General features: G+C 32.6%; 1 non-coding gene across 1 annotated transcript; it reads right to left on the reverse strand.

Annotated features, from left to right (window-relative positions):
• Positions 1–9,513: 9,513 nt before the first annotated feature.
• On the reverse strand, positions 9,514–9,587 carry TRNAT-UGU (transfer RNA threonine (anticodon UGU)). Its single transcript has one exon. It is a non-coding gene; the product is annotated as a tRNA-Thr (tRNA).
• Between the last annotated feature and the right edge of the window lie 6,267 nt (positions 9,588–15,854).

The raw sequence follows: 15,854 nt of genomic DNA on the forward strand, positions 1-15,854 counted from the left end.
CAGGATGATCTAAACGAACGAGAATAAATGAATTATAAGGACTTAAGATTTTCCTACACTACGCCATCTTGGAAAAGATAATATTCTGCAAAACTTTATCGACACGTTTACATATTTTGCTATATATTTTACGTGAAAGATTTTTATATTTTTCGAATTTTTCAAATGGAAATGCACGAAAAATATTGAGCAGGAACGAAATAAAATAAAATTTCATTTCTGCACAGTTTCTTTCGCGCATTTAACTTTGAAAGATTTGAAAAATGTTCTTGAAACCGTGTTTTTACTGTATATTGAGCATTGAACACAAGACCGTGTTATTTATCAAACACCTGGCTTTTTCCACCTTTATTAGTTGAGACGAGGTCTTATTTACGGGTACATTCACTTGTGCTGTACACGCGCACCCTTGAGTTCAAGGAATTAAAGGTACCTCTCAAGATAATTTCTATACAATTCATTAGTGTATATTGTATGAATTAGAATACTGTATATATTATTCTCTATTAGTTGACTGAAGAGAGGCAAAATGCCCGAAACGAGTGAATGTACCCGTAAATAAGACCTCGTCTCAACTAAAAGAGGCGGAAAAAGCCAGGTGTTTGATAAATAACACGGTCTTGTGTTCAATGCTCAAGATTTGAAAAATATAAAAGCACTCTTCGTAACATATGTAGCAAGTTAAATAAATAAGCAAATAAATTGCAGTCTTAGATAATAATTTTCGACACAGTGTACAGGTGTATTTTTAAAATATTTTTTGCGGTTTCGAAATGTCGTCAATTTCCGCATTTTCATCCGAATTTTAATTACAAATTATACAATTGCAATATAAACAACAAAGCTTTTATTTTATAATTGTTCGTAATTTAACTCGTATTATTTTCGGAGGTTATACATAATGAAAATTTTAGCATTGAGCTCACTCTTTTTTTCTGAAAAATACAAAAAAAATCGAATATTAATAAAATGTTATAATTTGGTTTATTACAAACAAAAAAAATCTACAGTATTATATTAATAAAAATTGTACTGTATACAAAAATGTCAATAATGTATTATTCTACATAATACAAGAACAAAAATTATAACTAGCTAAAAAGAAAACATCACAAAGATAACTTTAAATAACTAACATTGAATTATAAAATAACCCTATGCCAAAAGCTAACACAAAGTTTATTAGGAAGGATGAAATACTGTGTGACAGTATTTCATTCCTTCGTGATTTTTGATCTAAGAAGATCCATAGCCGAACTATGATTTTTTAGAAAATATTTAACATAATTAGCAGAATTGAATTCATTCAAGGGTTCTCCATTTATACAGATTGTAATAGTCAGAAATGTGTGTTACAGCCATAGAGCTTTTCGTTATAACGATGTTTATTGGCCTAAAGACTCGTTCACGCTGCTAACCGCGATTGTTTCCACAAGGATCCTCGTGTTTTCACAGTGCTGGAAATTTCGTTTTATAACTTTTCAGTCTCCTTTTACTAAATCTCTAAAATCGTTTATTATAATTTCACATTTCAAAATGAAATTTAAAGTTCTTATTTTCTTTTCTCCTTCGTGCCACGGGGACGTAACTTATTCCACATTCTGTCTTTCGAGATAACAAATAAATTATTAGAAATGTTTTTCAGTTGTTTTTCTTCAAAGTGTTTACAATTTTCCTATATAAGTTTAGAATTACTTTGTCACATTAACCTATTCATTAAATACATCACAGTAGTTTTTCTCGACATACTTTGTTAAATTTGGCTGGGCTGTAATTTGAAAAAATTGTAGACCTATAATTCCCACTGTCGTCCGTCCATGTGTCTTTTCTTAATATCTAGAATGGGTTAGATAGACATAAGGCGAGACCATATATGGAAAGCGTAAACGTAGAAGGCCTCGATTAAATATATACGAACTTTGAATTTAAAGATTTTCCCCTGAAAGGAGTTAGATAGACGACCGGCATGACTCTGTGGCTAACAGGAAAAATACGATGTACAGGGGATTGCTAAGGGGGAAAGTATTACGTACAACAGTGCAGTACAAGGGTAAGATACTACCAGAGTCAATAGATTAACTGGTCTCTGAATGTCTATTGTTCTCACCCGTAAAAGTAAAGGTAATAAACAAGTTTGCCGATAGGTGTGCTGCAATCGTTTGAGCTCTTGGTTTGTTTATATTCTATAAAGAAAAGCACTGTATCCGTGTAAAATAAATAGTATAATATTGGTAATTGTTTAAGCAACTATATTTTATAGAGCTAATCTCCATATAAATATTCTTATTTAATAAAAATTTGCTTAAAATAAATGAATAAAAACTAATACATAAAATGCATAAAAATTAATTTTACGTAAGCTTTTGTTTTATATAGTAAAGGTTATGTTTAAAAAACAACAAATAAATTTAGTTCATCTAAATAATTTCGAAGCTAACAAAATTTCATTAAATAAATCAGTTAAGTAAATAATACGCATTAAATACATATACTGTAGTTATTTAAATTACTTCAAAGTTTTTAATTGGGGACTGGGGTTGGTCGGATAACTGAAAAAACGGATAACCGATAAGTATGAAAAAATACATTATTAGTATATTACCGTATTAGCCCGAATATAACGCGACCCCGAATTTAACGCGACTCCAAAATTTTCATAAAGATATTTAGAAAAAAAAATAATACTCATAAAAGAATTCAAAGAAAGTAAAATTCAATCAGATAAGCATTTATTTAGGTATTTATAGCTAATAACACAGGTTACATTCATGTCAATAAAATTAAGTAATGTAAAACAAAATTAATATTACGTAAGTAACAACAAAAAACGGAAATGCTTATTCAGAATCTGAACTGTTTTCAGAATGAGAACTCATTGACTTTCGCGTTAGGGGGTAAAGCGGATCTATTGACAAATTTTTTCGCAGTAGTACGAAATTTCTACTGACTTAACTTGAATGAGTCATATTTCTTCCCCATTTACAAACAAACCCGATGGCAATCGGTGAAACATGAGATAAATTACAGCGAGTTGTAATTTGATATGTTTATTTTTTGCGTTTTACGTATCAAATTACATTAAATTCGACACAAATAAAGCATTTTTGTCAATATAGAAATATTTTACATTGTTTAAAAGTAGAGAAAATAAAGAAAAGAAAGATGTAATAATAATTTTTCGAGCGAAGCCAAAAATTTCACAATTTTAAGATAAAAAATGGCGTCTGTGAGAGCCCACGTGACTAAAAGGCTGTCGAAAAATCACGTGACTAATGAACTTCGAACAAGCGGAGACATAGCCTTACTATAGTAGCGCTATGCAAAAAAAGCGCAGGCCTACTAACTAGATCACATGGTTGTTTTGAAGTGGTCGGTCGAGCTAGGTCTGACGTTCAGTCGCGTTTCAATCTCTGTAGGAAAATGTCCTTGTTTATATTACATTCCATTACTTAAACCCCGAATTTAGCGCGAGTCGATTTTTTAACGGAAAATAAATGGTCGAAAAATATCGCGTTATATTCGGGCTAATATGGTAGTATATCGCTATTAACCTACTTCGCGTTGAATTTTCATCGATGTTAAGCCTAAAAAATTTTTTGTTAATAATCGTCGCTATTGTATCGTTAAAAATTATTTCTTTATTTTGCACAAAATAAATACGAAAATAAAGACACTAGAAAATTAAGCCTGGTTTAAATACTGGCCTCCTTTCATGGTCGAGCCAGTGCTGCCAGCTAAAACACGCAAAAATTTAACAAAAAAAAATATTAAAGTAGCCAAGACATAGCCAAATATTGTAGCGCCATATCACTAGCGGACATTTGAATTTGCCGACTAGGAACGCGGTCGGTTAACCGATGTGACGGTTGCTCGGGGTCGGATAATCGATGCTCTTCTGTACTGTACTTATTTAAATTACTTCAAAGTTTTTAAATTATTAAGTTCATATTAATTTCAAATCATTTATTAAATAAAAAAGTTCAGAATTTAAAAATGAAAATTTTATCATAATCTTTTATGAATTATTTAGTTGTTATAAATTATATTCGAGCTATATAAAGTTTATTATTATACAGTGAATAACATGTAAACATTTTAAAATATTTTACGCATTATTACGTATACATAACATTTCATTGAATATAAATTGATAATTATTAAAAAACTAGCAGGTAGTTCCGGCGTTGCTCGGGCAAAAGTAACAGTAGCTAAGATTAAGATTATTACGTTATAGTTAACCTTACCCGTTTCCACAAAATGCAAGAATTAGGTCCCCCCTGTTTCTAGACTAATTAGAGAATTGTTAAATGGGTCTAAAAATATGTTCGATTTCCCGCAAAAACGAGAAAAACCGCATCTGCGTCTCGCATGTCGCTTTCTCTTAACAATTTCATTGTTACGTAACACTTCCATTGTTACTTCACACTTCCATCAACAATGGAAGTGTTAAGACTTAATCCTGTCCCTCTTCCCCGTGGGGAGGAATTTCGAAAAATCCCTTCTTAGTGTGCGTCCTCGTGACGTACCCTAACTATGTACAAAATTTCGACATTCAACTCCTTACCGTTTGGGCTCTGCACTGATTATTATTATTATTATTATTATCAACTCGTCTCGATTATATATATAGATATATTCTGTTTATGGTGAGATTGAACACTTTGGTTGCATCAAACAAATTAGATGTGATGAAGATGGATTTAGATCATTCTTCATTTTCGATTTCATAAACATTTTCAAAGCTGAAGTGAATAATTGCATTAATACAATTTTGGGTTTTATATGGCTTACATGTGTTTTGCATAAACTTCATTATAAAAGTTTTAATACAATCTGCATTAGAATTAACATCTTTAAGATTGTTATTTACATTTTTGTAATATAATTTTTTTATTTCACAGAAAGACTTTGTAAAATATAAAATATTCAAAATTTTGTTTTACATTTATGAATTTCTACATATTTTGTTGACATTTTAAAGAACTAATAAAAAAATACACAATAGACAAAAAAATTGACAAAAATGGTTAAAGCCATGACTTTCTCTTACTACATCTATGCCAAACTTGAAAGTTTATTAGTAAAACAAAATCAGGAACGACACGACAGGAAAAAATTATAGAAAGTACGTTGTAAGAGGGAAATTAAATTATTGAAGTAAAAAAATATCTCACTATACAATCCTAGAGAAAAGGATTATAAAAATGTTGATACTTAATACAATAGTTGATACAATCAAGTATCAACATTAATAAACCAGGGATGTCCAACCCGCGGTCCACTGCACCCTAAATTTTCTAAGTGCATTTTCATTTATTTTCGTAAAGAATGTTGTTAAAAATTATTCTCGTTTCACTTGATACACGTTGATGTCGTAATGATGAAATTGGCGCTAGAAAACTGTACTACCACACATGCATGTTGTGAACAATGCTTTTCGTGCATGAAAAACTTCAAAACTGCTGAAAAAATAGGTTTAGTGATTTTCATTTAACTAACATTCTTAGACACTAGTACCATAAAAGCAGATATTCACAATATTATAAAAGGAAGGAAATATTAAAAATCACATTGAATTTATGTTTTATTTTGTGTGAGTATAATTTTTTTTTACTGTTCCTAATACAGTATTTTATGTAATTATATATATTTGTTATTAATATTTGAAGTTCACATTTTGAACGTTTTAAAAGCACATATTTATATAAAGTACTTTTGTGGCCCGCTGAATATATATAAATTTCTAGTTTGGCCCATTAGGAAAAAAGGTTGGACAACCCTGATATAAATATTTGCAGGCAACGGTAACAGAACCGAATGACTTTGACGTAAGGTAACGGCAGTTTTACTTTTCCGGTTTAAGTTACGGGTTAAGTTACGTTCTTCGTACCCAAAAACTGCTTCCATTTCCGCGTCTGACAGGTTGCGGACATAGTAAAATATAATATAGAAAATCGCTCCGTTTCTATGGCAGATTCTGTTTTAGACGGTTTACTGTATCATTTAAAATTCTTATTAATCGGAGATACAAAAAAAGATAATGAAAATATTATAATTTATTTTTTATTTAATCTTAAAAAGTTATTTTAAATCAATTGTATACGTCGCAGTTAAGATTTCTTTTCCGAGAATTTCCTTTAAACTCATTGAAACTATATTTTACAGAAGAATTGTCCAATTTTAATTTTCGGTAAATTTGTCCAAATTTTGACTATTTTGTTTTGTATTTGCCAACGCTATAACAAAATAAAGAATAGTTACAAAATGCATATTGACAATATGTTGATTTCAATAACTTTCTATTAACAATGCTTTCGACTTGCGACTATTTCTATCTTATACATACATTTCGGACCGGAAGTGTCGAAATTCTTTATGATACTTTACGAAAGGAGGATATTTGTAAGAACACTTACCTGAGAAACGTAAATCGAAAAGGACTTCATGAGTGTCTCGCGCTAAACGTCCTGACGAAAGAATAATCTGGTTTCTTTATTCTCGGAATTTTTATCTTTGCCTTCGTCTTTATCAAAAATGAAACAGAATGAATCATCCGAAAAATTCTTGATCGATTCTTTAGTAGGTATGATCGATCCGTGCAGCGATCAATAACTAGACAATGTTATGTATTGTTGACAACAAATGCGTGAATTGTCAATTATATGCAAATTAGAACAATTCTTTGACTTGTAATTCAAGTTCCATTAAATTTGACTTTATTTAAATTAGGAAAATAACGATACGTCGATCCGAAACGCCTTTCATCCTTCTTTCTAGATGTTAAAATTCTGTTACATCAGAAACTATTGAAAGATGTTTAATCAAATTCTATTTTACGTTTTTTTTTCAATGAGAAAAATAAATTTAGAAGAATTCTTAGTTTAAAACAATTAAATTTTCATCAAAAATTTGTTTAAAATGTTTTTAGACAGAAATAAATATTGAGGAAATGGCATTTACAAACTTTACTTGGTACAAAAATTTTGAAGGCTATCTACGGTTGCAACTGTTTGTTTCGGGAATTACATAAGTGTTATGTAAATTTTCGACTTTTATGAATGTTAAGAAATAAGGAAGATTGTTACTTATCCTTTTTATGACGTATTTTGAGCGACAAGAGGACAAAAGCTAAATCTGGCATTCTTTATCTTCGTCTGATGATCAAAATAAGATTTTTGATACAAAGAAAGAATTTAGACTCAAATTTAATCCAAATCCTAAGAATTGCTCGAATCGAATCCTCCCGAAATATTCAAAATTGTGGTAAATCACTGTTATTCTACCAGAGATGAGAGTATAACGAGTCGCAAATTAAAATTGTTTACTTCCCTTTTATTATCTGTTTAGTTAATGTAAAATACTAACATTTTTTACAATAAAATTAATACCAAGTATTTCCTAGATTAGAACAAAGGATTTTAAATAATGAAGTCAGGCAATTGAAATTATATTTTTGTCTCTACAGGTGTTTCGAATATCTGTATAGTTTCAATTTAACGATAATTAATTATCGATAAGTATATTTAAAGATACATACAGATATCGGGTAATGAAATATTTGTATTTGCAGAGTGCATTCGTTGTGGTCTTATATTTATTTTCGAACCGTCAGACCACGAAGTTAATTATAATATGGCATGGTGTTAACTCGCAAGTGTACGAAAAACAGAGATAGGTTGTAGCTCGATCAGAAAAGTTACTGACAAAAAATCAGCCCAAAATCTCGATTAAAAGTTGTGAAACTTAATAAAATGACGATTATGAAACTAAAGGTTTCGTTGCAATTTTTAAATCTGATTTTCACTTGATAAGAATGAATTTTATCTAAACTATAATAATTTATTTACTGGCGATAACGTTGTTTCTTTTACAAACTAATAATGTTATCACCAATATTTTGTGGAGATAACTAAAAGCAAAAGTTGCGAATGGGCTAGAAAAATACGCCTTTAAAATCCTTTCAAGTTTGTTAAAAAGTCTCATTACTTTCTCGGCTCTGTTAACAGAGGGAAAGTATGGCTATCTGTCAAAACATAACCCTCCCGAAATTTTTGACATGTTTGGACTCAGTAAACCTAGAAACGTTCAGAAATGAAAAAAAATCGGGGTATTTTGGAAGGAAAAAATGTTAGTGTATGGGGAGCACGCTTTTGTTTACCCTTTTTGAAGCTTAAATTACACTTTAATGCGCATGCAGAAGAAAAGATAACTATTTTCGTTTATCGATACGCGCCACAGTCGATTTTAAATCAAATTAATTAAAAAAAACCGCGATAATTAACATTAACGTAATATAAATAGCACTCGTGTTTAAATATGCTTAAGTTAAATCAAATGACAAACACTTATTAATATAATATTATATTCTAGCAGGTAAGCCCGGCGTTTCCCGGGCAAAAGTAAGATTAAAACTGATGTAATGCTAAATTAACAGTGAATATTTAACATGTAGACTATATTACAATGATCTTTATTCAGATAGGTAAAAACTAAATTTTAAAATTTATTTTTGAAAATTTTAGAATGGCTGTTTAAATTTCTTTACGTAGGCCTATAATAAAATAATATATTAAAGATTCAAATTATTTGTATATCCACTCATGCCACATCGGAGTTAAAGTAGGAAAAATATTAAAACTAATATTTTTCCTACTTTAACTATGCGTTATTATGCGTTTGATTTTACTTTATATGAATGCATAAAAGTACAAAACTGCTAGGTCATGTGATTTTAATCAGAATCGGATATCGCAGAAACAAAATTTTTAACTTTTTTGAATTTTGGACCGAGAGCGCAATGGTTGGACGACGCTGGAAAGTCACGTGTGTGGGAGTGTGTTTTCAGGTTGAGAAATAACTCGTTAATCCATTAAAATGCTATTTATTGGAAGAGAGACGTTCATTCTTTGTTTAATACTTAATACAGTTGAAATGTTACAACCGTTCACAAAATTAAAAACTGATTCGACATGTTTCTTGAAAAGATAGTCCCAAGGAAAGAAAGTTCTGTAGAATCTCGGAAGGAGAGAAGGTTCTGGATATCCAAGAGAGAACACAAATGTTCGGAAAATTTTCAAAGTCAAGCGTAAGAAAAGTACACACATTTCGGCTGAAACTATCCGAACTAGCTCGTTAGTGACAACTCAGTGCACAGAAATCATAATCAATATATAAGATAAATAGTATCATTTAACTTCTATTGATTTTAATTTGTTAAAATCGCACAACTGTAATTGACCATTACCGCAGCGCGATCACTTTGTGTATAGATACAAAGAGCGATCCCTCTTCGGTTTAAAATAGCATCTACGAACAGAGCACAATTTTACTCTATTGCAGTTTGTAAGGAATTCAGAAAGATATGTCAAAAATAGCTTTTATCTACAATCAGATTACTAAGTTAAACAACAAAATTCAATTTTTTCGCGAAAATTGTTTAAAGTATAACGTCAACCACATTCCAGTTACAACGAAGTCGTTCGAAATAGCAAATAGAAACAACAAAAGAAATCGAGGCACCGACGAGATTCGAACTCGCGATCTCCTGTTTACAAGACAGGCGCTTTAACCAACTAAGCTACGGCGCCATTCGACATTATCGCTTTCCGCGTGCGTTTCGTTGGTAGAATGGAAATTTTAAAATATTACGATTTCTGTTTAAAAACTTTTTATATTTTTAATAATTATAAACATCAAATGTCATCAACATCAAAATAAATGTAAAACTCAGTTGTCACCAACCAGCTAGAATATTGTATATAGAATGGCTGTGACCTTAGATACAGCGCTCTTGGTGGCAACGACAGGTACTATCGACCGCCAATTTATTTTACAGTAGAGAGTCGTTAATCGGAATCAATTGGGGACTGGGGTTGTTCAGATTAGTGATTTGTTCCGATTACCGATTATGTACGAAAAAATACATTAACCTGTCCGATGTTCAAATTTTTCTCCGTTGCGTGTCGCTTCGTGTTGAATTTTCGTCGATTTTAAGCCTAACGAAAATTTTTATAATAATAATCGAGGCTATCGTATGGTTAAAAATTATTTCTTCATTTTGTACAAACAAAATAAATATATTGAAGAATATAAAAACATGAAAATTATACTTTAGAAGTAGGGGAGACCGAGGTTAGTTGTTACACGGGGTTAGTTGTTATTTTAAGTTTTCTGAGCACACGCAAGAGGCAGCACTTGCTAATTAACGTGGCATTTGACACTTACGTCATTCTAACGCTACGTGAAATTTGGCGGTAGGATGAGCTGTTAGAGTTGTGATATCTTCATTTGTATCATTTTCCAAACTAAAAGTAATTTTTTTGTATTGTGATCCCCATCTACTTTTGAATACAGGATTGCGTGGTAGGTTTCCAATGTTTAACATGCTTATTAACAGTATACGATAGTGTAATATTTTGTTGTAATTGCATAAATATCTTGAAATGCTCAAGAGTATTTCGCCATTTAATCAAAATGGCGGAATCGGGGCAAGTTGTTACAAAACGATTGGGGCATGTTGTTACATTGTAACAACTTACCCCATGTATTTGTTTGCTTATATTTTTTATTATATTTCAGAAAATGCCACGAACACATAAAAGGAAAACCACTAGAGGTTCTACAGACGTGAGTATCTACGAAGATGCAGCAAAGGATGTAGAAGAAAAGAAGTTATCACTTAGAAAAGCAGCTGATATTTATAAAATTAATTTTATGACTCTCCAACGCTACATCAAAAGAGTGGGGAAAAATAACGATAATTCTGCACCATCTGTCAACTTGGTTGGGTACACTAGGCACAGGCAAGTTTTTTCAGATGAACAAGAATCAAAACTCGAGGAATATATTGTTCATTCAAGTAGAATTTACTATGGTTTATCTTCCACTGATGTAAGGATGCTTGCGTACGAATATGGTGTTGCCTGTGAAAGTTAGCTATCCGAAAAATTGGGACGAAACAAAACGAGCTACAGAAGACTGGCTTTCAGGATTCTTAAAAAGGCATCCCAAATTATCCCTTCGAACTCCTGAGGCCACGAGTTTATCTAGGGCAACAAGCTTTAATGCTCACAATGTTGGACAGTTTTATGACAATTTGCAAGATGTTCTTCAACGTCATCGATTTGAAGGGCACCAGGTTTGGAATGTGGATGAAACAGGTGCAACTACAGTTCAAAAACCAAATAAAATCATAGCTGAGAAGCGCAAAAAACAAGTAGGAAGAACAACGTCCGCAGAAAAGGGAACTACTTTGACGATTGAAGTAGCAGTAAATGCTATAGGCAATTCTGTACCTCCCCTCTTCATATTTCCACGTGTCCACTTTAAGCAGCATTTCATCGCCCAGGGTCCAACAGGTTGCATTGGTGCTGCTCATCCCAGCGGATGGATGACTGGACCAATTTTTTTGCAGTTTATGGAACATTTCCACAAGCATGTATCATCATCAGTCGATTCGCCAGTTTTAGTCATTCTTGATAACCATATTTTTCATCTGTCATTACCAGTTCTTGATTTTTGCAAAGCAAACGGAATCTACCTGCTGTCATTTCCACCTCACACTTCACATCGTCTGCAACCTCTAGATGTGAGTGTATACGGACCATTCAAAAAATTTTACTACGCGGCATGCACTGACTTCATGAACTCCCATCCTGGTATTCCAATATCAATCTATGACATTCCGGGAATTGCCAAAGAAGCTTTAACTAATGCCTTAACACCAAAAAAATATAACATCTGGGTTTCGCAAAACCGGAATATGGCCATTCAACCGCAGCATTTTCTCAGATGAAGATTTCCTAACGTCAGCTGTTACTGACAGACCTGTTCCACCAGATAATCCACATCAGGGATCGCAAAATATTGCCATTGAGGACTATACCAAAGATACCAGCAGTGCCGATGGGCAAACTAATGTCCATGAAGCACAAGGTCCTTCTACCAGTGGAGCCTATAAAGAATGCCCCATATCTCCCGAAGATATAAGACCATACCCAAAGGCAGGAGCTAGAAAAACTATTGGCTGCAGGAAGAAGGGAAAATCGTCAATATTAACTGATACTCCGGTGAAAGAACAGCTTCAAAAAGAATATGAAAAAAGAATGAAAAAGAATGAGAAGAAAGAACATAAAAAGGAGACATCACTCAACAAAGACAGAAAGACCCATGAAGAAGAACTTAAAAAAGAAACTTGAAATCAGTAGTAGTTCAGAAAACGATGACGAAGATTGTCTTTGTTTGATTTGTTTCGGACCATTCTCTCTTAGTAGTTCTGGGGAAAAGTGGATCCAATGCACTGAGTGTAAAAAGTGGGCACACGAGCGCTGCGCTGGAACTGATTCTTACTATGCTTCTATTCACTGTGTTTGTGATATATCAATGGACTCTGATTAATAAGATCATTATGCTTTGTAAGAGCACATTTTGTTTTAAGAAATATGTGCTGAATTGGTGCATTGGCTTTTTCTCTTACTATATATACAGGGTGGGCCAGCGAAAACGAAACGGCAGAGTGTTCGTGTTCGTTCAAGCAAAGCGCTCGGACAGGCCGATTTTACTCTCGAGGGGACATCTTTTGCAATAAAGTTTTTGCGATTCTGAATTCAACAGACAACAAAAAATTTTAAAAACTCATTTATTTTGTATTAACTAAACAAACATTTATTTCGAAAAAAAATGTTTTTAGTTAATATTCAGAATCGCAAAAACTTTATTGCAAAAGATGTCCCCTCGAGAGTAAAATCGACCTGTCCGAGAGCTTTGCTTGGACGAACACGAACAGTCTGCCGTTTCGTTTTCGCTGGCCCACCCTGTATATATGTATAACTGTGTTTCATTGTGAAAGTTTTTTAAAATAAATATTCCTTAAACTTTACATCATGTTTACTTTCAGATTTTCAATTAATCTGTTTTGTTGGTATGAAAAAAGTAAATGTAACAACTTGCCCTGGCTCTGTAACAACTTGCCCCACTAAGGGGTACATTGTTACAAAGTCGCACTCTTCAGAAAACTGAATATTTCAGAATGTTAATAACTTCATAGAAAAGTACAAAAATGTGGAATATATAGCTAAGAGAATGCTTAACCTGTCAGCAGACTTACAGATTTCTATGCTAAGTCGAACCTTCATAAAAAAATTTTAAGTAAAAACTGTCACAACTAACCCCAGTTTCCCCTAAATCTAGTATCAAAAACGTTCGATTCAGCACGACACAGTCCGACTGAAAATCGTTCCGATTACCGGCGATTCCGATTAACGACTCTCTACTGTAATTCGAAATCTTGAAATCCGTACCACGTTCAGGGCCGGATTTACCAATCCAGGGGCCCTGGGCACAAATTCGGTGTGGGTCCCCCCCTTTAAGAGTAAGCAAATTTGATGATTTAGAAAATTTACACAAAATACTGTACTTTCAATTAGATTTGAACTAGGAAGTTGTAAATTTCATTTAAAAATAAGGTTATTGTAAACATACATATATTTTATTGTGTAAAACTAATTATTTTAATTTAACTGAAAAATACCTATGTGAAATTTTTTCCCGAAATTTTCCGATGTTTCATAGGTTTTTTCCCGGGTTTGGTTTTCTCTGCCTGTTGCCCTCATGATTAGGCCACACTAGGCTGTCGCGGTAATAGAAAAAAAATTATGTTTAAACATCATCTTTGTTTAGTTTTGTGGGGGCCCTGGGCACAGGCCCCAAATGCCCTTATGTAAATCCGGCCCTGATTACTGGGTCTATTTTGTCAGCCCATCCGTTAAGCAAATATTTATTTTTAAAAATTATAATTTATGTGATAGGTAGTCATTTATGTATAGTGTGTAGTTTACTGTTAAGTTACGTATATGGAATTTCTTAATTTATTATTGAATAAAATCAATTTATTTTTTTATTTTTTCAATTATTTATAAAGTAATTACTATTTAATTATTACGTTTTACGTAAATTGCAAGTATAAATATCTCTTATATATGTATTTTTCTGCAATTTGTAATTATTTTAAGAAATGTTAATTCTTGTTTCGAAAAATACAGACAAATAATTATTTAAAATAATCTAATGCCCTTGAATATTCATTTCTATTTACGTAATATTGTGTGATAGACACCATCCATATGCCAAATGCCAGATAGTTGGTGTCTAGTCTTATAATATATCGGGTTTATCGATGTTGTTTATATATGTAATATTGTATATTAAAATTATGTCTTTTTATTTGTAGTTAACCTATAATTGATAGACCTCACAGTCAAACTTCGAATTTCACTTCTATAATATAATAAATGTTATTTGTTGGATGTTCTTTAAAAATTGTAACTGCAATATTAAATTATTAATAGAGTCGTAAAAATATTTTTGTTTTATTCTTAAGTTTAGGTTAAGGTTACTAGATTATACCCGATGTTACCGGTTTTCACCGGGTGCCCTCCCTCTTTTGAGACTAACTAGAGAATTTTTAGATGAGCCTAAAAATATGTTCGATTTACCACAAAAATGTTAAAATCGCATCTAAAATAGCACAGTAGTGTGATAATCGGGGATTAACGCCGATGCTTAAAGTCGGCGTTCGCGACGTCTAAGAGACCTAATCCCTTTTTATCTTTCTAATTAATTTAACTAACCCGGTCAATTGAAGGAGAGATTTTACACAAAGAAGTATGGACTTACCTCGTTGTTCGTCCTTGCCTGTGTTTCGTAGAGTGGACGGAGTTGATAGTTGATCAGCCGTTACTGTTGGTTGGACGCCCCCGACACTTGGGTGCCAGCCCTTTTTATACTATTTTTTGAGGGGGGACAACTGTCATATTTGAAGATTTGTAAGGACACCTGTTAGCTGTGCCGGAGCTAAATCCAGCTGGTACGGAACGTTGCCGATGTATTGTTTTGGTCGAATTGTTTACGTTGGTGTCTTGAAGATGAAATTTTATGATATAAATTTCTACAAATTTGACAGTTCTCTCCCATTAATTATTGCATAGTTTGAAAATATGTTCTCAGAGTTGACAACAGTTTCTAGATTGTTTATATTAAATATCGTATTAGTCAACGACCGAGACAATTTATTACTGTTGTTTTGGTTATCCTGCAGGTGTCTGCAGACACATGCCACATGCAACTAAAGAAGGGGTGAGAAGCGCCGCTTGTTAATTTCTTTTAAACGTCAGTTCTCGCCTTGCTGACTTTATTGTTGATCGAATTTATCGGTATAGACCCACGATACTCAACCTGCGGCCCGCTGAGCTTTTGTGAGTGGCCCGGACGTGACCCGTAAATAATGCAGTTAAAATATAAATTTTGAAATTTTTGCGGCAAAAAATAGATTCGGTCACTTCGCTCACACCGCTAAGTCCCTTTTATCCTTTCTGTAAAAAAAATGTGCTCAAATTTTACGTTGTTCGCATCAACGTATCTGCGTGGAACGTCATACTCAAAAATGAAATATGCAAAGAACATATATATAGAAATCGGCTTACTGATTCACATCTGGATGCCGTTTTTCGAGTAGCATGCAGCAGTTACAAGCCTAATTTAAATGAAATTGTGAAAAAATGTTCGCAATATCAAGTCACACTAAATTTCTGGGGTGAGTGAGAAATTATATAAGTTTTTTATTATAATCGTTATGTTGCGGCCCGCGTGTAATAGCTATCATGTGTATGTGGCCCAAGAAAAAAAAAAGTTGAGTAACACTGGTATAGACTGTGACATTTAACTCCAGGAGAGAGCTTCGATAGTTATTGTAGACTATCCCATTTTTTGTAGAGTTACTAGAGTTAGGAGAACAATACTGATTTAAACAACGAAAAAATAAAAAATAAAAAAAAGAGGAGGTGACCAGAATATCACAT

The sequence above is a fragment of the Centruroides vittatus genome, unplaced genomic scaffold, assembly GCF_030686945.1.
Source record: "Centruroides vittatus isolate TY-2023 unplaced genomic scaffold, ASM3068694v2 contig_18, whole genome shotgun sequence".
Lineage (NCBI taxonomy): Eukaryota > Metazoa > Arthropoda > Arachnida > Scorpiones > Buthidae > Centruroides > Centruroides vittatus.